This window comes from Rhineura floridana, chromosome 17 (assembly GCF_030035675.1).
Source record: "Rhineura floridana isolate rRhiFlo1 chromosome 17, rRhiFlo1.hap2, whole genome shotgun sequence".
Taxonomy (NCBI): Eukaryota; Metazoa; Chordata; class Lepidosauria; order Squamata; family Rhineuridae; genus Rhineura; species Rhineura floridana.
In genome coordinates this window covers 21,076,425-21,100,046 of record NC_084496.1, presented here as the reverse complement: position 1 = coordinate 21,100,046, position 23,622 = coordinate 21,076,425, and the positions used below count along the sequence as shown (strand labels likewise).

Sequence of the window (23,622 nt, the reverse complement as noted above, 5' to 3'; positions counted from 1 at the left end):
GCAAACACAGGATCACAGGGTCACAAGGTCACAGGAATATAAGTGCACTCAAGTCAGGCCTCTGCTTGTCTAGCTCAGCTTTGTCTAGTACAGAGGTAGCCAATGTGATACTCTCCAGAGGTTGGTTGACTACAGCTCCCATCATCCCCAACCAGGTCCCAAGTTCAATCTCCAGCATGTCCAGATAGGTCTGGGAATATCCCCTCGCTCAATCCCTGGAGAGCTGCTGGCAGTCAGTGTAAGCAATACTGAGGTGGATGGACCAATGGGCTGACCTGGTATAAGGCAGCGTTCTCTGTTCTTTTGCGCCTGGAATAAATTCGCCATCTTGCACACTTGTTAGATTTGCTATGAACGAGGTAGGAATGAGGAGACAGGCAACTATCAAGTTAGAACAGCTCTGCCTGATCTTGATGGAATTTCTGATGGCCCCTTTAAGAACTGGACCATAACACACTTGGGAGATCCTTTAAGATCGCCTTGATCCTATCCTTCCCTCCAGAAGGACACTTCCCTGCCCAGAGGTTTGGCCAGGAAAAAGAGAGAGCACAAGAGAGCTTTAATTGAATTTCTAGCTTGTCCTTAGAAGACCCTTTAATCTCTTTAAATGCAGCCTCTTGTCAATTCCCTTCCGCTGTCCGTGGTACTGGACCTGGAATTTATAACAAAATGGAAATGGACTGCCTTCAAGTTCATCCCAACTTATGGCTACCCTATGAATAGGGTTTTCATGGTAAGCAGTATTCAGATGGGGTTTACTATTGCCTCCCTCTGAGGCTAGTCCTCCTCAGCTGGCTAGGGCCTGCTCAGCTTGCCACAGCTGCACAAGCCAGCCCCTGCCTTGTCTGCAACTGCCAGCTGGGGGCAACTGGGCTCCTTGGGACTATGCAGCTTGCCCACGGCTGCACAGGTGGCAGGGCACATCACCCCTGAGCCACTCCCTGTGGGGGTGATCTTTAGCTGGCCCTTCACACCCAGGTGACATGAGCGGGGATTTGAACTCACAGACTCTGGACTCCCAGCCAGGCTGTGGGTTTTGATTATTCTAAACTAGACCATTGGTTCATCTAGCTCTGAATGGACTACACTGACTGGCAGCAGCTCTCCAGGGTTTCAGATGGGACATTCCCAGCCCTACCTGGAGATGCTGGGGATTGAACCTGGGACCTTCTGCATGCCAAGAAGATGCTCTGCCACTGAGTCACCATCCTTACCCACAAGGCTCTCATTGAGGTGGCCAACTCAAAACTGAACAAAAATCCTTCTCCCCAAATTATGAGACTCTGATGGCTTTTGCTTTTAATGCACACAACCTGAATATGACCAGAACAAGTATAAATAGTCAAACACCTTTCCAAAATGGATTGGAATTACTTCCCAGCGTGGATGGACTGTGGGTGGTTCCAGATGACCTGTTTTTTTGAGCATTTACCCAGATTTGTTTGCAAGGAGATTAGACGACATTGACTATTTAATGAGCCTTCACTCTGACTTCTTTGCAGGGAGGCTAGATGATGTGTCAAAGTGAGTGTTATCCCACAGTTTCCATTGCTTTCGCTGTCGCTACCCCATCACAAAAAGTCCAGTTATAGGGGAGAAGCAGATTGGTTGCACAAGAGATCCCAATCCACTCTAATTGCACAACCTCAATTTGCCAGTATGTGACTGAACCCCTCCCCACAAATAGCGATAGTCTGGAAATACCCTGTGACATAGAACCATAGAATAGTAGAGTTGGAAGGGGCCTATAAGGCCATTGAGTCCAAGCCCCTGCTCAGTGCAGGACTTCTGCCATTGAGCTTGGGCCTTTCTCCAGTGCTCAACGTGCAGCAGATTTATTGTCCTTAGAGACCTGGGGATGCTTGAGGCTGGATTTGATACTTTGGATTCTGATATGAACAGACCTAATTTGCATCCCCCCCTCACTATCATGCAAATTGGAAATTATCCACTGGCCTTTGCACTTCCCAAATCACCTGATGGATTTCTTAGCTAAAAAAAAAAGGTATTGAAATACATTTTAAAAACCATGTATCATGAGAAAAATTACCTTTAGGGCAGCATATTTTGAGCGAAAATACGTTTAACAAGATGGATTGTAGTGAACGTTAGTCCTGCTCAGAGCAGAGCCACTGAAATTAGTGTGCATGGCTATTTTAAGGCCATTAATTTCAGTGGGTCTACTCTGAGTAGGACTTAGTTGGCAACAACCCTATGTATTTAAATATGGATTGTAGCCAACTAAGTTTTACTCAGAGTAGACCCATTGAAATTAATAGACATAAGTTAGTCATGTCCATTAATTGCAATAAGTGTACTCTGTGTATGATTAATGTTGGATGCAAATCTGTGTATTTAAATGTGGTGGTTTTTTTTTTTTTTAAGTGCTGGTGAATGCAGGTGCAGGATGGAACAGTGACCACATGCCCTGGAAAAGGGCTAATCTACCTATCCCTAGAATGGACCTATACCCAGAGCAGTGGCTCACACAGAAATGGTGAGCTCCTCTAAGGGTGGGTAGTTCTTACTCTTACACCCTCTAAAACCAGTGGCAGCTGGTGACTCCATGTCTGTGGGTCAGTGGAATCCACTCCGGGTTTTAGTGCGAAAGCACCTTGGACATCTCCTTGAAAGTTCGGACTAAAACCTGGAGTGGATTCCACTGACTTGGACTGACTAAACCTTTTTTCAGCCCAAGGCTACATTCCCTTCTGGGCCACCTTCCAGGAGCCACATGCCAGTGGTGGGCAGAGTCCAAAGCTTGTTTGTTTTTGTCCTTTTTGAATGCATTGGTTGTTTTGTAAACGGACTTCTTTCCCCTACTTCAATGTTTTGTATTTCGATATTTTGAATGTTTGTTGTAAGCCGCTTTGGGCACAGCTCACTGTGGAAAGGCGGCATATAAATAAACTCAATCAATCAATCAATCAAGGTAGGTGGAGCAACAAATATCAATTTTTCCATAGTACAGGAGCTGAGGTTCTACACACAGTCATGCAGCCTTCTCTATCCTTCATCCAGACATGCAAAAGCAATTGTCTGTTGGGAGTAAAGCATCAACGCAGGTAACAAGTAATCTGAACTGGGGAGGGAGGCGACAGACAGAAAGGCAACCTGTTCTTCCCTCACTGATTCCTTCTTTTGTAAACACTTGTCGATCTGTAGATTGTTTTTCTCAGGCTTTACTTCCTTCCTCTTTCTTCTTGGCTTTAGCGTAATGGCTGCATGTATGTCTGAACTCTGAATGGCTTTACTTCGTAGGAATAATGAACCTTCAAGTTTCTTTATTCTTTCAACCACTCGTTTTACAAGACTATTCATTTCTGTACTCCACTGCTATATTGTCAAAGTTCAAAGACACAATATAGCCAGGTAAAACCACTCAAAACAGGGCACGCAGCAGGGCCGATGAGGGCCGTGGCCTGGGGAGAGGAGGTGCAGCTAGGGAAAGGGCGTGGTGTGAGAATAGTCCTGAGGGCCACACACACAGGATTGGAGGGCCGCATCTGGCCCCTGAGCCAAAGGTTCCCCAACTCTAATGGAGTGGGAGGATCTTCAGCTATTAGAAGTCTGGGGAACACAGTCCATTCAGTCCCAGGGCCATAATCTACCCTGTCCTGAAAAGTGCACTGAGCTGGTTCATTTTGCTTTATTTGCATCAAGCCAAAACACTTCCTTAAGAGCAGTAAGCAACAGTTACAAAGAGAAGGAGGGAGAATTAATGAGCTCCAACCAAGTGGAGCTTCTCTATCTGATGAGTTTATTACTTAAAGGGGGGGGAATTACGTAACTCAGTGGCTGTTTTCCCTCCCTGGAGGGATCATCAAGCTACCCGTTCAATTAATCCTTCCTAATTCACTACCCTTGGGGACCTTCCGCAGAAAACACCAGGCAACAGAAACTGCGATCCACTTTGGGCTGCGGCTTGCTCGGGAGCTGGAAGAGCAACAGGCTCAGCACCAAAGCAGCAAAAGCCCTTCCTGCCCTTTTCGGCAATAGCAGCCAGTGGTTCTGGGGAGCCAGGCCCCAGCCCTGAGACAGCAGGCAGAGAAAAGACAAAACCGTATTTGCATTTACAAAGCACCATTAAGAACCCTGGGGATTCTCACTCTGTTTCAGCTAATGCACATCCACAAAAGGATGCGTAATACACTTGAAACCCCCCATGTCATTCTCCACGGATCATCTCTAAACACCCATCCCAATGTTTCTTGTAAGGAAATGTCTCTGCATTACTACAATCGCTACAGCATACAGAGGAAACCTTGGACAGCTCCTTGTAAGTCCGGACTAAAACCCAGAGCAGATTCCGCTGCCCCACTGATATGGAGCCCCCAGACGCCCCATTTTATGCACCCTCATGCGCTCCTCTCCATCCTCCGTCCAGGCGAGCATCATCAGAGTTCAAAGGCACTTTCCAAGCAGCCAAAAGCAAGGAGGGGGCAAAGGGGGGCTGGAGAGGGGCAGTGCTTGTGGAGAGTAACCCCTACTGAGGAGGGAGTGCAGCATGGGGAGAGTCTGAAGGGTCAGGCAGAAAAGCCGGGAGGGCTGCATTCGGCCCACAGGTCTGAGGTTCCCCACCCTTGGCTTAACAGAACCCACTCTATTTTGGGCCCTGATTGGCTCCTATAGCTCAAAACATTGGATTTCTTCTGAGCGTTGGCCACACTGGCCAGGGCTGATGGGAGTTGGAATCCATCAACGCCTGGAAGGCCACAGTTTCCCAACCAGTGATGCAGCTCATGGTAGCGAATAAGCATATTGTTATGGTGAAATGCACATCCCAAAGAAGCAAAGCCTTGTCTGATACATTTTGTTTGGTGAAAATGGCTCAAGTCATGTTCTTATTTTGATTTAATGCTTGGCCAGTACCTTGCAGGCTGATATTATGAGTTAGCAATAATTACAGCAGCATATTCAGTGTTGAAAACACTTCGTTATTTGCGTAAACTTGAAAAGCGGTTCTACCTCAGGATGTCGACTGATAGAATGCTACCCTGCCTAAGGCTGCCTATTTGATGTTATCATTCCCCTTGGAAGATTCAGGAATGTTCATTTCCTACAACTCCACAGTGTATCACATATGATCCAGAATCTACTTCTGATCCCTAAAGCTCTCTCTCGCTATGCACATAGCCAGGAGCCAAATTCAACCACATTAGGAAGTAACATTGGAAGTTGCCTTATTCCAAGTCAGACAGTAAGTCCATCTAGCTTGGCACAGTCTACACTGATTGGCAGCAGCTCTCTAGGGGTTCAGGGAGGGGACATGACCAGCCCAACCTGGAGATGCTGGGCACTGAACCAAGGGCATTCTGCATGCAAAGCAGATGCTCCACCATCGAGCTAGGGCCCTCCTCCAAACTAGGGTCATAGGAAGCTGCCTTACCCTGAGTCAAACCATTGGTCCGTCTAGCTCAGTGTTCTCTACACTGACTGGCAGCAGCTCTCCAGGGTTCTTAATGGGAGACATTCCCATTCCTAATTGGAGATGCTGGGGATTGAATCTGGGACCTTCTGCATGCAAAGCAGAGGCTCTACCACTGAGCGACATCTTTCTACTTTGGGACATTATCATAAGAGCTGTTTGTAGAGCTGGTTCCACCCAAATTCTCTATGGGATTTGATAGGATGGGCAGAGCATGGCAAAGCAGGTGTGGGCAACCTCTGGCCCTCTAGAAGCTGTTGGGCTCCAGCTGCCATCAGCCCCAGCCAGCATGGTCAGGAATGATGAGAGAATATCTGGACTGTCACAGATTCTCCATCCGTCATAAAGGAACCTCAGCTCTCTCTCATTGGGAAGTCCCATTTGAGCTTATACAACAAAGTTGTCCGTCTGTCTGTCTGTCTGTCTATCTTAAGGATTTATATACAGATCTATCTATCTATCTATCTATCTATCTATCTATCTATCTATCTATCTATCTATCTATCTATCTATCTATCTATCTATCTATCTATCTATCTGTCTGTCTGTCTGTCTGTCTGTCTGTCTGTCTGTCTGTCTGTCTGTCTGTCTGTCTGTCTGTCTGTCTATCTGTCTGTCTGTCTGTCTGTCTAATCACACCAATACCAATTTTGCTTCCTTCAGAGAAAGTCTTCCTGAATTTTATTCTGAGCCCAGAACCGTTTGAGTGTCTTCAGTTTGGCTTAGCAAAGAATGATAGTTTGGGGGCACAGAGTTATGAATAGTTGAGGTGGGAGGATTTAACCAGGGCTAGGCTAGAGCTCAGGAAATTAATATCATCATCTCAGTGGCCCATTCTGGCTTAAAAATCCTGAATTTCAGAACCCGCTCACTTTCAACCAAGCAGCATATGCTTAAAACAAAAAACAAAACACCCCCCACACCAAACCAAGCCTGGAACTGAGCTGAAACTTGTAAAAGTTCTGAGATTTTTCTTTTTCTCACCTGACGTTACTCTAGAAAAATAAAGCCACATTGTAGAATTTCCTCTGGAAATTCCACCCCATTTGTTGCTGTGATGATGGCCACTGCTCCACCCCACATCTACCCCAAAGCAAACTTGTAGCCAGGCTGTCAACACAGGACTCCTCCAGATGATCTCTTTATTTATATGTTTTATTGAGCATTTATCACCCAGATTTGCTTGTGCAATGTTTACATGGAGGTTAGACTATATCCAGTTTTTATTGAGCATTCATTCTGATTTGTTTCCAGAGAGTTTACATTACAATGAGCATTCATCCTAATTTGTTTGCAGGGTGTTTTCCTATTAGCCATTTATTCATTCCCTATTCATCTTATGCACACTTGTCCTGAATATATGGCTTTTTTGTAAACATTGCTTGGTTGGAGAATTGCATCACAACATTTGGATGAGTGTGAATTGTGACGGAAGGCTATGTTTCAATTCTCGTATTGTTTCAGAAATGGGAACGGAATCAAATCTCTCTCCTATCTCTACTTTGGACTAAGGTTCTTTAAAAGGCAGATTTCACAAGCAAACTTGCAACATGTTTGACATTTTGAGTGTCAGGTTGTACCAACCCCACCTTCCCAATTCTGGCTATCTACCCTCCATTAGACTCTGCTGAAGGCAAGAGTAATATAATTGCCCTGTTTGCTCAGACCAGTGAACGGATCTAACCAGCAAGGCAGGGGTGGAAAAGCCTTTTTCAGCCCAAGGGCTGGATTCAGTAGTGTAGTGGCAAATTCAGAAGTGCAGGGTCCCTTTGTGATAGTCACAGCTATACCCCCTCACGGTCATGCCCCTTCTAAGATTATACAGCCTAATATTATAGAATAACCTGGCCAAGTCTGAATACTGCTTTCTGCTTCTCTGTCCTTGTTCATGTCTTCTCTTACAACAATAGACATCCCTAGGAGCCAATCAGCCACCAATCAGTGGCTGACTCACTTCCTTTTACTCTGACTAGCTCCAATCAGCAGGAAAGGACAAGGAAGTATGTTAGAAGATTCTTCTCAGCGGCTAACACACTCCCCTTTCATGCTATGGATTGGAGACATAGGGACTCTGCTGGGACTCTGCTCCCTAAAAAGTAATGGGTCTATGGCGCCCCGTGCCCCCGGGCAACTACACCCCTGGCTGGATTCGCTCCTGGGGAACCTTACAGGGGCTGCATGCCAGTGGTGGGTGGGGCCGAAATGAAAAGTGGGTGGCACAGTGTCACATTGCAGCCATGCAAGAGTCGGAGGTTTCTGCGAACATGCACACATTCCTCTATCCTCCATCCAGGCCAGCAATGGGCATGATCACGGTTCTCAGACACATTCTAGCCAGGCAAAAGCCCTTGAAGAGGTCATGGAGCAGGGTCAGTGAGGGGTGTGGCCTGGGAAGAGGGGTGCGGCCTAAGGAGTGCCAAGGGGCATATAGAGAGCCACATTCGCCTCCCAGGCCTGAGATTCCCCACCTCTGCTGTGAGCTTTCTATAGGTTACAGTAAGTACCAGCTGACCTGCTGTGGCTTTTTGGGGGTCTCCTTGAAATTTCCCACTTTGGAATAAAGCACCCAGACCGAATACCTGATTCATATCCTTCAGGCTGCTGGTTTAAAGACCCCCAACAGCCTTAAAATCAAGCTTGCTGCTGCAATATGGCATCCCCTCCAGCACATTTTGGCACTCTGTACAAATGAAGCCACAAAAACTGCGGCAATAAGGAATCAAATGAAACGTTTTGGACTGACTACGACAGAGCTTTCTGATTAAATAGACATCAGATTTCAAACACTGGAAGAATCATAGAACTACAGGATCTTTAAAATGCTAAATCAGAGCTTGGTGACATTTTTTCCTGTCATGGGTCACAGTCCCTAAGAGAACCACATCCTTGTAGTGGGTGGGGCCAAAGCCAAAAGTGGGTGTGGCCTCCCTTTTCTCACCCCCTTCTCTCTCACACACTCACTTTCTACAACACCCCCCTCTCTGTCACTCCTTTTCTCTCTCACACTCACTCTTTTTCTGCAAACCCCCCATGCTCTCTGGCATCTGCTTTCTCCCTGTTGTCTCCTCTTTGTCACCCACATAAATTTAGATCAAGGTCCACAGATTGTTTACCCGTTACGTAAATCTTCTGGGATTGAGGAGCCTGATGTATTACCTGCTTTCCCATGGACCTGCCCATTTACTTAGATCTTGGGCTAAGGCCCAGATGCCTCCACCTCCAAAGGTGACAGGGTGTCTACAGAGGTCAGGACTTTCCCCGTGTTGGTCCTTGGATTATCAAGAAGACATACAAAAAAAGGATGTCCAAATCCCAACCTCCAAAATTTGAATTAGGCACAGAATTGGATGAAAGCAACAACAAAAAAAAGTATATAAAGTGCTATTAAAATGTGTAGAATAATAAAATGCTACTTTAATCCCACAAAAAATATGAATGCACAATGAATATATAAATAAAGTTACTAAAATACAATGACAGATGATCTCATTTATCCAGAGCAATGCCTTAACATCAAACCTATGTGACAATGAATAGGTTTATACTAGAAACCAAAGGCTTTGCAACCCCCAAGGGGATCTTCCTCAGTGATCAAAGAATTTGCAACACAGAATTTGCCATCAAACTTTAGCCATATAGATGTGGTGTGGGGAACCTTCAGCCATCCAGATGTTACTGAACTACAACTCCCATCATCCCTGGCTGTGCTGACTGGGGCTGATGAGAGCTGAAGTTCAGCAACATCTGGATGGCCAAATGTTTCCCACCCCTGACATAGATGATAAGGTGAGCTGACAAATCAAATCTATAAGGTTACCATGTACATCTGGTGAACACAAAGATATGTAAGCTGATATAAAAAGATGGTACTTTTCTACCTGTGCCCAATCATATATGGTTTTATGGCACCCTCCTGATCTGTAATTATAGATGTCAGCTGTCCACCCTTAGACTATCAATAGAACACCCTCCCCAGGCACATTCTATTGGAGTTTGGTATATATTGCATCAGAGTGCAAAAATGAGTAGCCTGGTAAGATTGGTGGGAGAAAGAATAAAGATTTATTACTACTGAGAAATAAAGCCATTCTGAATACAGGCATACTTGTGGCCATTAGAGAGTCATGACGCTAGCACCCGCTTACACACCTCATCTATCTAACTAAAAAGATAAAGGAGGAAGGAAATAAAGCCTGAAAAAAGCAATCTATGTATCAACAAGTGGTTTGCTAAAGAAGGAGTCAGCAAAGGAAGAACAGGTTGCTTTTCTGTCTCTTGTCCGCTGGTTCAGGTTACTTGCTACAACAGTTGGTGCTTTACTCCCAACACATTCTACATTGCTATCTTTTAGGTGGCTGCTAAAAACCTCTCCTTTGAGTTGCTCAAGCTTTTGGTGGCACCTATTGAGTGATGTTTCCTCTTTAAAATCCAACATTTATTTGCTCTTTTATTGGCGGCTGTTTCTGTTCTGTTGTTGTTTTTATTGCAACACAATGTGTTTTTAAACTATTTACTACCATCTGTGTCTGGGAGGGAGGGGGGAAATATTGACAGAAAGGGGGAATATCAATGCATTTCAACAAAATAAATAAATGTGTGAATCAGCTCCTACAAAGCCTCTGGAAAGGGGGTGAATATATTGCAAATTGCAAGCGTACACGCACGCACACACACACACAGTGTTAAATGCAATATAAATTCCAGAGGAGTCTTATGATATCCATTGACTGACAGAGCCCATCCATATGAATAAGCAAAGGAGGCGCAGAAATTTGGCAGAGCATCAGATGGGCTGCCCTTTGTCAAGATGGCTGCTGTCAGCAGGTAACTCTGAACCTGCCACTTCCAATTTAAAAACACTCGCTGCTCAATTGCAAACGTAATTTGCAGTCTGTACATTGGCAAGAGGCCATCATCACCACAGGAGAGTGGAGAATGCTGAGCCAGGGAAATCACTTTGTAAGGAGCATGGACTGGAATGCATTGCTGGGATCTTGCCCAGCAAGGTGGACCTTGCATGTAGAACCACGGCTCTCAAAATGCACTACTTTCAAGGAATCTGTTCCACGTCAACCTGTCAGCTACGAAACGTCTGAGAACTGCAGAAGACTGGTGGGGGACTTTGTTCTATGGTGCATGCCCAGCTCACGTACAACACTAGCGATTCTTAGGGGCATCATCACTGCCCTTATGTCAGCTGAGGGCTAAATGAGATGTGATGGGACAAGTATGGGTGGAACTCTTTACACCAAGATTAGGGAACTTCAGGCACAGGGGCTAAGCTAAACTAGCCTTGGACTAGGCAGTCTTTCAAACAGAAGACTCTTTTGAATACAGGCCCATCCTCTGTAAAGTAGAACCTCAGAACATAAGAAGAGACCTGTTGGATCAGGCCAGTGGCCCATCTAGTCCAGCATCCTGTTCTTCCAGTGGCCAACCAGATGCCCATGGGAAGCCTGCAAGCAGGACCTGAGCACAAGAGCACTCTCCCCTCCTGTGGTTTCCAGCAACTGGTGTTCAAAAGCAGGCTGGAGGCAGAGCATGACCATCATAGCTTGTAGCCATTGAGAGCCTCATCCTCCATGAATTTTGTCTAATCCTCTTTTTAAAGCCATCCAAGCTGGTGGCCATCACTGCTTCTTGTGGGAGCAAATTCCACAGTTTCACTCTGTGCTGTGTGAAGAAGTCCTTTCTTTTGTCTGCCCTGAAACTTGCAACATTTAGCTTCATTCAAGATGAGTTCTAGTGTTATGCGAGAGGGAGAAAAACCTTTCTCTCTCCACATTTTCCACCCCATGCATAATTTTATACACTTCTATCATGTTGCCTCTTGCTCGCCTTTCCTCTAAACTAAAATGCTCCAAGTGTAACTTTTCCTCATAGGGGAGTTGCTCTGGGACACGTGGTCACCCTATTGAACCAAAGAGCTTTCACCTTCACGTGAGCCTTGCAATCGAGCTTTCTGGGGCAGTGCCACATCTCCAAAGAATGTGCTCAACATACAGAGAGATACAAATGAGCCCAGCTGGGCAGTGGCTGATAGATACAAAGGAAGTGCTTGGAAAGAATCATCCATCTTCCTTCATTAAAAGGCACCCTGCACGGTGAGTTAGATTAGCAGAAGTACTCAGGTACGCCGAGGAAAGAGGGAGAGATTGTCATTGCTCAAGAAGAGGGAACTTAAGGTAATGGCTTCCATTGCAACCACCGAATGACTTTTATTGTGAAGTATGTCTGCAGCTCACATTTAATGAGGATTCCTGAGCAATGGCTCACTGAATAATACACCCTGCCGTCCTCTATGGCTCCTAATACAACGGGCTGCCAACTAGCTACCACACTAGACTTCATGGTGCTGGTATTGCTGTACACAGCTTGGGACCAGAATACCTAAAAGATCACCTCACCCCTTATATACCCAACCAAACTGCACTGTGCAGAAGAGGGCCTCCATTCTATCCAGAGGTCCATTCCACACAATGCCAGAATTGGGCCTTTAGCATGGAGGCACCTACCCCTCGGAACTCCCTCCCACTGCATATCAGACAGGAGCCTTCTTTATTTTCTTTTCGGTGTCTGTTAAAGACATTCATCTTTCAACAAGCCTTCTAAAATCTTTATGTAAGTTGGTATGCGTCTTAGATTTGAATTGATCTTATGTATGTGCTGTTCTTTTAATCAGTTTTAAAATAGTTTTTATATATGCAATTGTTCGAGCTGTTTTTAGATGTCTGTTTTTATATATTGTTATCTTTAAATTGCTTTGAGATGCTTCATGATGATGATGATAATGATAATAATAATAATATACCATGTTATGAAGAACCAGCAAATGGCAGCTGTTTTCACTGGTGTATTGTATTCAGAGTAGGGATGGTCAGAGGTGGGCAAGAAGGTAGATCTACTGAAAGATCTCTGAGAGATTTGCAGCAAATCAAGAAGGATTTCTGACTCCCAGCTGTTTAACAACAGCTCTAGCTCTTCCCCCCCCAAGTTTAGGGTGCTGAAATATAGGCCCATCTACATTAATCATTTAACTCAGTATCATGCCATGTTAAACAGCCATGGCTCCCTCTCCAAAGAATCCTGGGAACTGTACTTTGTTACAGGTGCTTAGAGTTGTTAGGAGACCCCTATTCCCTTCACAGAGCTAGAATTCTCTGGAAAGGGGGGATTGACTCTTAAATGACTCTGAGAATTGTCCCTCTGGGAGGGGAATAAAAATTGCCTAGCAAACGACAGTTCCTGTGATTCTTTGGGGGAAGCTATGACGGCTTAAAGTGGCATGATATTCCTTTAAAAGTATAGTGCATTTCTATGGGGCCATAGAAGGCTTGCGGGGAGATCAGGAATTGTCTTTTTGTTCTGGCACAGAAAACAAATTCCTGGGCTGATAATGAGATGAGGGGCGGGCCTGGTGGTTCAGCAGGGCCAAAGATTTCCCCTCCTGTTTTAACCGGGTCATTGCAAGAAAGCAAAAAATTAACACAAGGAGGGTAAAAGACATCTAAGGCAGATCTGGAACAACAAATTCAAGATGTATACTGCAAATCAGATTGTAGATCAGTCATGTCATCCTGTAACAAGATAGCTCTGCACCGAGATCACACACTTGGCAAGGTTTGACGGTGATCAGTGTAACATGCTCGCCTCTAATTTGATCACCAAACATATACAAAACACATGTTGTGCATATGCGACCTTTGTAGACTTGACCCGTAGCGTACGGACAGGAAGTTAACTTTCGGTACAACCTACAAATGAGGACCTTTGAGTGCTGTGCTGGCTGAGGTCTTTTTATTCTTTGAAATAAATGCCTTTCAAGGAGCAAATATTGATCCTCAGTCAGTGGGGGGCAGGGGGGAAATGTGTGCTCCTTGTCTCATCTTGTGTTAGCCTCCTCTTCTTAGAAATCCTTTCTGATTAGGCTAAATAACACCAGTTCAATCCTTCCAAATCTGCTGACTATTATGTTTTGTTAGGTTCTCTGTTCCCCAGTTTGCACTCCATGAAACTGGGAAATGGCTGTCTCTGAGCCTTTAAAAGAGGACAAGACTGCAGGTGGGCAACCCTCAGTTCAGTGAAGGCATGCAGCCCTGCACCTCCTTTAGTACATTCCCTCCAAAACCTGAAGACAGAGAGAGACAGAAAGAGAATGAATGGAAAAATGAATAGATGACGAATGAATGAAGGAGAGATAGTCTGTGGGCTTGTTTGTATGTGTGAGGACTAGGGATACAAGAAAGCATCCTTTTCTGCATCTGTCACATGCAGCGCTGTTTCTGTTCTGCTCCAGTTTGTCTTACTACCAAAAAATGGCATTATTTGTCCTGCTGTCTGCTGTGGTGAAATTGCATGACTTATGTAACGTAAATTACGGTGTCGCTGCATTATGCCACCCCATTCATTTCAATGCAAAGGAAATGCAGTGCAAATAGCAAGGTGGGAATGTAATTAATTAGGTATCGTTTGTGGACTGAAAGCAACAATAAGAGCAAATACCGATCATATACTCAGGACTGAATTCTGTTCTGGAAGGAATAAGCCAACACTGGCAATTTCTGCTCCCCTTTCTGTTTTCGTTGGAATTCTGCAACATCGCTAGCCAGGACAGACATTGGAAAACAGGGACTGCCTTTAAGAGCATATGTAGGCCAAGAAGCTTACTGGATGGCCTTGAGCCAGTCCCTCTTGCCTCAGCTTGACCTACCTCAGTGGGACATACATCTGAGTCAAATATATGTGTAGGATAGGGCTGATTATCCCTTTGAAATAAATGGCCATGTTACATTCCATTGTCTTAAATGGGACGTGGGCCCTATCTGCACTATACATTTGAAGCAGTATCGTGCCACTTTGAACAGTTATAGTTTTCCCCAAAGAATCCTGGGAAGTGTAGTGTGGGCTGAGAGTTGTTAGGAGACCCCTTTTTCCCTTCACAGATCTACAATTCACAGAATTTCCTGGGAAGAGGGATTGCTTCTTAAACCACTCTGGAAATTGTCCCTCTGTGAGGAGGGGTCTCCTAACAACTCTCAGCATCCTTCACAAACTACCCTTCCCGGGATTCTTTGGGGGAAGAAGCCATGACTGTTTCAAGTGGTATGATACTGCTTTAAATGTGTAGTGCAGATTGGGCCTAACTTAGGTTCATTAATTTCCATGGGTCTGCTCTGAGTAGAACTTAGTTGCAGACAACTATACATCTACATCTATAGGACTGGAAACTTCACCTTCCTCATTATTATTTCCCTTCCCTGGTGCCTGCTTCCTTTTGAAGGCCTTCGCCTTTCGTCAGGGAACAAAGCCGCCTGAGCATCTGCCGCTGACAGGTTGCAGTCGGTTTCCTTGGCGACTGGTGGTCCCTTCAGCTGTGCGCTGTCTCTTCTGCTGGGACCACACTGACCTTTCAACTCCAGAGTCCCCAGGCTCGCCACAAATATCCCAGGCATTTGTTACCTCATTAGCTAAAAAGGTTAAAGCAAAAGGAGAAGAAAAGAGCAACTCCCTACGGTGCTCATGCGAGGGAGATGGCCGGCCATGGGCTCTGGAGTCAAGCGACCTTGGATGGGACTCTAGGGACAGCTCGCATGAACAGCCGTATCAAAGCTGGCAAGGTGGCTTGCCGCATCCCCTCACAGAAGGAAGCAAAAAAGGGTTGGCTTCAGAAGGCACACCTGTGCTTTTCTCCTTGCAGAAGAGATGCTGCCCCGGATCTGTTCCGTCTCTAGTCCAAACCTGTGTTTAAGTTCTAAGGGCTGTAGCTCAGGGGCAGTTCACCTGCTTTGCATGCAGAAGGTTCCTGGGTTCCATCCGCGGCATCTCCAGGTAGGACTGGGAATGATCCCTGTCTGAAAATCTGGAGAGCTGCAGCCAGTCAGTGTCTTTAACAAAATTTATTTAGTAGACATTTATTCATTGGCGATCACTCGTGACTGAGTAAGATTGTCTTCCAAGAAAAGATCTTTAACAGTGGGTCCGTAAGTGACTGTGGAGGCCAATTCTGGATCCACACAGCCTCCCACAGTTTTGGCCTGTGCGTGAATTTGTTTTATGTGTGGAGATCAGCGCATAACGATCAACACACAATCTTGACAGAAAAAGGCTTTGACCCAATGGCATGGGTACCATGACGATTGGAAGCCTTTTATCTGCTCCAGCCTTCGTCCGCCTTCACAGATGTTGTAACATACACATTGTTATCCTCTGCCTGTTCTGCTGTTGAGGACTTTCTTGGATCGTTCTTTGTCTGGTTCCTCTCCCTTGACCTTACTGCCATGGGTGACGCTGCTGGGAGTACATGACTCCCGACGGCATCGCTCACAGGGTTCATTGGAACACGCAAGCCCACTCACCCCTACAAGGTGACGATCCAGCGAGGATCTTAATTTTATTTTGTAATTTGTTTTATTAAATTTATATCCTGCCCTTCCTCCCAAAGGAGCCCGGGGCAACATACTTTAAGTATATGAAAGGAAATAATTGCAAAATTTCTGATGTGTGCTGTATGCTGAGTTTAACAGCGACAGTTTCCATATTGTCAGTAGCAGAGCTTGGAAAAGTTACTTTTTTTGAACTACAACTCCCATCAGCCCCAGCCAGCATGGCCACTGGATTGGGCTGATGGGAGTTGTAGTTCAAAAAAAGTAACTTTTCCAAGCTTTGGTAAGTAAAGGTAAAGGTGTCCCTGCACTTATAGTGCGAGTCGTTTCCGACTCTTAGGGTGACGTCTTGCAACGTTTACTGGGCAGACCGTATCTATGGGGTGGGATTGCCAGTTCCTTCCCCGGCCTCTCTTTACCCCCCAGCATATGCTGGGTACTCATTTTACCGACCATGGATGGATGGAAGGCTGAGTGGACCTCGACCCCTTTTACCAGAGATTCGACTTCCTCCTTCCGTTGGAATCGAACTCCAGCCGTGAGCAGAGCTTCGGCTGCGTTACTGCCACTTACCACTCTGCCATTCCCCAGAAATAGGCAACCATCGTCCAAATGCGTCCACCAAGAATAGGTTGAGAAGCAACAGTTTGAAACAATGGGGAGAGGAACATAAGAATGAAGTTTTCGTTATTCCCCAACCTGGTAGTACATGACTCCTGATGGTATCGCTCATAGTACAGTAGGCAACACAGAGCTAGAGGGCCAATGGTCCATTCGGTACAAGGCCGCTTCCTATGTCTCAACGTATTGTGTTTAATGCTAGAGACAGATCTGGATAAAGAGTTGGCCTTCACACTTTTAAAAGAGGTATCGGTGGTGTCGGTCATTGTGTGTTCCTTAGACCCAGCAGTTGCATCTAGCTAAGTACTACTCAGAGCAGACCCAGTGAAATAAATGAACCTGAGTTAGTCAAGTCCATGAATTATAATGGTTCTGCTCTGCGTAGGACCAGTATTGGATGCTACCTTACTCTTGCATAGCATGCAAGAGTAAGGTGGTCACGTGTTGTACATTACACACACAATTCTCTGTTTGAAGGACCATCAGAAGAAAACCCTGCATTGGAAGGCATCACTACTCAAGTCTGGTTTAAACAGAAAGAATGGAGAGCAGAGGCTTTGAAGTTGCTCATCTACAGGCAGTGGAGACTGGTGGCTCCAATGTCAGTGGGAAAGTGAATCCAGATTTTAGTCCGAAAGTGCAGCTTGGACAGTTCCTTGAAAATTTAGACTAAACCCTGGAGCGGATTCATTGCCTCACTGACATCAGAGCCACCATTCTCCACCATCTACATTTAGCACCTGGACAGCAGATGAAGCAGGCACATAGCTGGTCACCATCTTCCCCCACTAGATTGACATGTATTTCTGTTTCAATAACAGTAATACTTTCTTCTTTTGCATTGATACAAATGTTAGCAAATTTGTGTCCTCTCTTCTTTTGGGGTGATGTGTCAGGACATCTCCAGGCTGTTGCTATTTTGGAGGAGACATTCAAGCACATACAGGGAAATTTTGATTTTCACAATTAAAGTGAAATGAAGCAATATGTGCAACAAATCCCTTAAAAAAGAAGAACTGTTTGTGGTTAGGAAAGAGACAGAGAAAGGCATTGAAAACTGGGGAAAGATTGAACGAATTAATGATTAACTGGAAGATGTATTAACACAGCACAAGCAAATCAGGACAAATGCAGGATGAATGCTTATTGTCATATAATCTTCCCGCAAAAAAATCAGAACAAATGCTCAATAAAAACAGGATATAATTAACCTCCAAGTAGCGGTGGCTGGTGCCAATTGGTAGGGTGGAAGGGAGGAAAACCAGCAGGAATAGCCAATGCTAGGTGGACCCAATTCATTCTGCTTGTACCCCCCTTCCTCCTCCCTGCTGAGTTCTACAAGGGCAACACAGAGACTAGGGCGAAGGAAGCAGATAGGCAGGGCCGCCTCCTGGATTGGTTGCAAGTAAGAAGGCAGGCAGGTGGACTTGGAGAAATCGAGGCTGAGCCTGATAGGGCAGTGCCCCACTTACCCTAATTTGCCAGACTCCACTGCCTCAAAGTAAACTTTGTGCCAGCAAATCAGGATGAATGCTCAATAAACAAGTCACCTGAGAAGCCCTATCTAGGACAGCTTAAACAATTATATTGCAACCTCTTCCACCTAGGGCTGGGCAAATATGTCCATTTCAGTTTTTCCAATCTTAAGTTGTTTTCTATATTTGCACACCAGTATGCGATTTTTTTTAAAGTCCTCTGAAAATTCATCAACCTTTTAGTGCACATTTTTCCTAATATACATGTTTTTGTTTGCAGTTTTGCCTAACATACACTTTTTTGAAAAGCAATTTTCCTTAATATAAGGCATTTTTGTATGTTCTCACTTTAATGCACACTCTACCCTTTTTTGTACACATGACTTGGCTGGAGGACTGCACTGGACAATTCGAATAAGTGGGAATTTTGAAGGATGGCTCTGTTTCGGTTTGCATATTGTTTCAAAAAGTGCAAACTAGGTAGGTTCATCTTTAAATGTAAACTGAATCAGGTCCGTCCCCTGTTCCTAGAGATGGGCGTGAAATTCAATTCAGTTTGCATTTCAAGCCAAATTTCTCAAATTTGCACTTTCTCAAACCATATGAGAAACAAAACAGGAAATTTACAGAAATTCAGTTTTTTGCAGTGCAGTTCACCAAACAATGTTTTAAAAATGCATATGTTAGAGCAGCCTTTCCCAACCAGTGTGCTTCCAGATGTTGTTGGACCACAACTCCCATCAGCCTCAGCTAGCATTGCCAGTGGTCAGGAAAGATGGGAGTTGTGGTCCAACAACATCTGGAGGCACACTGGTTGGGAAAGGCTGTGGTAGAGGAAAGTGTGCATGAACATATGAGTGAAAACAACATACAAAAATGCATTATATGATGAGAAATTGCTTGCCAAACTATGTACATTAGTCAAAACTGCCTACAAAAATTGGTTTCTTAGAAGAAATTCACAGGAAAGACTGAAGACTTTTCATGAGGATTTTTAAAATAAAAATTCACAAATTGCTGCAAAATTCTGGAGAGTTGAATTTAGATTGGAAAAATGAGAAACTGAGAGAACTGGCAGAACTTTCCATCTCTACCTGTTCATATTTCCTCCCCTCCATCTTAAGACTGAGAAATGCAAGGATTTCTGACTACAACAGAAATGGGGAAAACAACTGCTAGGGAAAGAGCCACAGCTCAGTGGCAGAGCGACTGCTTTGCATGCAGAAGGTTCCCAGTTCAGTCCCTGGCCTCTCCAGGTCAGGCTGGGAGAGACTCCTTGTTTGAAATCCTGGAGAGCTGCTGCCAGTCAGTGTAGACCATACCAAACTAGACTCAGTATAAGGCAGTGTCTAAGGTTGCTCACAGCAAACCCTCTTGTTCACTTTCCCCCTACTACTTTGCTCAGCTTCCAGTCTGATGACAAGTTCTGGAGGGCTCCAAAGCTCGCTCACTGTTTTGTGACACGTCGGGTAGTTTATTTATACCGAAATAAAAGTCTTGCTTTATTGTTGGTGGCTTGCAGGTTTCTTCCGTCTAATGGCCGGCTGCTATGATTTCCTTTGCAAAACCGCTTTTTTCTTATGCATTTTCTCTTTCCTAAATAAGACTATTCCCGGGAACTTTGGCTCCCATCTCCCCTCCCCTGCCCAGAAAGAGAAAGGCTTTTGCCCTAGTCTGTTTGTTTTTTAAATGGGGCAAACTAGTCCATTGGCCGCCTGCTTTAAAGACTGGACAAAAGGAGATACTTAGCATCCCACAGAGAAGAGACAGGAAGGGTCCATTCTTATGGACGGCTCTTCCAAGTCACTGGGCTCTGAGTTTCATTAGTCACCGCTGGAAACCACACTCAGCATCTCTTACTTAGTGGGGTGCAAGGCTCCCCTCCCTCCAGTTCCACAATCCAACAGATACTGCCTGCAGCAAGACATTGCTTCCACTAGACCTTTCTTCCCACCCTACCCCAGGCTCTCAGAGCTGATTCACTGTATCGCTCACTAAAGGGAAATGCAAACTACCTTCTCCTGTAAGAATGTCATTTTAGGAGGATTTTTAATGAGGTGCCAGAGGTTTGATTCAGCCAGATTTGTTACTCCATTAAGGAGCTGAGCCATCACATTATCCTTCACTCTGCAGCTCACAAGCTCATACAAATATACAAAAGAGAGAGAGCACAAAAAAGCGAAAGAACAAGCTCAGGTGCCTCTCCAAAATGCATTAAAAGGCCCCCTAATTGGAGGTGGGTGCCTGACAACATGATTTTTTTGCAGGGAGGTGGGGGTGACACAATAATTACAGGGATCTGAGGCAATCTGTGGCACACAGATCCCTTCCTGCAATGCAGGTAGGAAGGAGAAGCCTGTCGTTGGAACAGCGGCGTTGGTTTAGGGGTGGAGTGGGCAAATCTGTCAATTTCAGATTCTCATTTTTACACTCTTAAATTCAGTCCTCCACATTTCTACATCAGTTTGTGAAATCTTTTTTTTTTATAGCAAGCTTTCATGAACATTGTAGTGCGGATTTCCTGTAATATACACATCTTTGTTTGCAATTTCCCCTAATATACACACTTTTGCAAAGCAATTTTCCCTAATGAAGCACTTCTGTATGCCATTTTTTATGCACATTTTACCATAGTATATACATCTTTGTACACATTACTTGGTTGGAGAGCTACACTGGAAAAATATGGAGAACTGAAAATTTCAAAGGATGGCAGTATGCTGGTTTACTGATTGTTTTGGAAAGTGTGAATTAGGTAGGTTCACCTATAAATGCAAACTGAATCAGATTTCTCCCCCATCTGTAATTAGGGACAGAAATAGCTTCTAGAGGGACAAGGGAGTCAACAGGGTTAGCAGCTCAGCATCATGCAGACTTCTTTAGCTGTCTATGTATCAATGATACATACCACAACAGATTTCCCTAATAGGACAAACGGAGCTTGATTTATCTAGTCTGTACTAGTCGGCATCAGTTCTCCAGGGGTCTCAGGGCTCCTCCAGGTGATCTATTTATTGAGCAGTCATCCTCATTTGGGAAGGTTGCAGCTCCTTGCACACAGAAGGTCCCAGGTTCAGTCCCCAGCATTGGAAAGGGCTATATAGCTCAGTGGTAGAGTGTCTGCCTTGCATGCAGAAGGTCCCAGGTTAAATTCCTAGTATCTCCAGATAGGGCTGGGAGAGACACGTCTGAAACCATAGAAAGCCACTGCCAGTCAGTGTAGACAATAGTGAGCTAGATGGACCAATGGCCTGACTTGGTATAAGGCAGCTTCCTGCATTTCCAATTTGCTAGCACAAATCTTACTTGGGGGTTAGACCATGTCCTGTCTTTATTGAGCATTTATTCCCTTTTTTTGTGTGGTTACACAGCAATAAGCATTCATCTGGAATTCATCCAGATCTGCTTGTGCAGTGTTTACACTTCTAATTATTCATTCATACAACACTTTTTCATTGCATTTCCCATCAATTTCCTAACCTCAGTAAGTCTGTTTCTTCCTTAAAGTGGATTCCTTGTGCTGGTGCAAGAGAGCACTTTCGGCCATTTTAACTGTGCAATTCAAGTGCAAGGGAGAGAGCTGAGATTCGCCCTGAGGGCTTCCCAGAGACTGTCACGGGCCACTGTGAGGACAGGATGCTAGACTAAATGGGCCACTATATTTCCCTATATTTCCCAGTATGGGCTGACTGTCTAGGAGCACCCTTAGCTCAGTGTGCTGCAGCAGCAAAATGACTGGGGAGGAGCAAAGCAGCCACAATCTCCTCCCTGGCAACCCACATGCTTGTGAATTCACACTAATCAATGGTTTGGCTTAGCATGAAATGCAAACCATGCCAGGGTCAGCTTCTTTCCATGATGGCCCGGAGCAAGCCTCATCCTGCTTTCTTGCTCTGCAACCATATAAGTGAAATAAAGCCTTTTGCTTTAACCAGCAAGGGTTCAAAATGCCCTTTTAAAGAGGAAGACGGGTTGCAGAAAAGGACTTCCTAAGAAAAGCAAACAAAGAATGATGTTTACAGAAGGATCCCCTTTCCTTGACTACATAGGAGGCGGCCTTATTCTGAGTCAGACCACTGGCCCAGTATTGTCAACACTGACTGGCAGTGGCTCTCCCAGGTTTCAGACAGGGGATACTCCTAGCTCTACCGGGAGATGCCAGGGATCGCACCCAGGACCTTCCACATGAAGAGCAAACACTCTACCATTAGGGATGGATCAGTCAGGTTCAGTTCTCTCGTCTTTCCAATCTTAAATTCAGTTCTCCACATTTTTGCAGAAATTGGTGCATTTTTGTAAAAAAAAAACCTAATGAAAATTCCTGAGCACTTCAGTGTGAATTTCTTCTAACAAACACATTTTGTATGCCATTTTGACTACTGTATACGTTTTTGCAAGCAATTTCTCCCCATGTAATGCATTTTTGTATGTTATTTTCACTCATATATTCATTTTTATACACCCTTTCCCTTAACATATGCATTGTTGCAAATGTTGCTTGGTTGGCAAACTGCATTGCAAAATTCGGGTAAGTGTGCCTTTTGAGGGATGGCTGTGTTTCAGTTCTCATGCTGTTTTGGAAAGTGGGAATTTGATCGATTTGGCTTGAAATGCGAACCGAATCAAAATTCTTCCTCATCCCTATCAACCACTGAGCTAGATTACACTACTAACAGGGGCCTCCAGCAGCTCACAAGAGGACTGTCAGTCTTTGAATGGTAAGTGGTGGGCGCTCTTCCAAAAGCCTACACAAAGTGGGAATAGAGGGACTGGACACAAAGGAGTCATAGGAACACAGGTGGGCTAGATCCTTATCTCCCCCACACCCCACAGGTGGGGCCACCCACCTGTCAATTACCTGACATCATTGTGATATCAGGTGACCCATTTTTGCCCCCACGTTTGAAATCAACCTACACAGGCAATGACACAGGGTTGTATCCAGTGTTAGAACTACTCAAAGCAGGCCTGTTGAAAATAATGGACATGATAAATATTGGTCCATTCTTTTCAATGGGTCTACTCTGAATAGGACTCAACTGGATACAAACTACAAAGTGACAACCATCAGCTGATTGTTGGATCTTGTGAAGTGCTGTGCACCTACTGCATCAGGTGTAGGGGAGGTGGGTATAGCTTAGCCGAAATGGAGAGGTCTGGTGGGCCAAATTACATCCATGGGCCTAGGGATGGGGAGAAATCCAATTCACGTTTAAACCAGAATGGATCAAAGTAGCACATTGTGAAACAATATGAGAACCAAAACACAGCCACCCTTCAAAATTTACACATCTGAATGTTGCAATGCAGTTCTCCAACCAACCAATGTTTACAAAAATGCATGTATTGGGGGGAAATGTGCAAAAAAATGAATGCATTGGTGAACATAACATACAAAAATGCTTTATATTAGGAGAAATTGCTTACAAAAATGTCTACATATTTGCACACGAAAATGTGTTTGGTAGGAGAAAGTCACACTAAAATGCTTAAGAATTTTCATGAGTGTTTTGTGGAGAACTGAATTTAAGATTGGAAAAACAACAAACAGAGAGAACCAAGACCGACAGATCTTCCCATCCCTACATGGGCCAGAAGTTCCACCTAACTGGAGATGCCAGAGATTGAACATGAGACCCTCTGCATACAAGGCAAGTGGTCTACCACTAAGCTAGAGCCAACATAGCCTTCTCTACCATCATGCTGTATGAAAACT

The 23,622-nt window shown here is 44.7% G+C and overlaps 1 protein-coding gene across 5 annotated transcripts in view; it reads right to left on the bottom strand.

Moving 5' to 3' along the window:
• LOC133371906 (ATP-sensitive inward rectifier potassium channel 12) overlaps positions 1-23,622 on the bottom strand; it is a 65,503-nt gene that overhangs the window by 7,473 nt on the left and 34,408 nt on the right. The gene's annotated exons all lie outside the window — the stretch shown is intronic.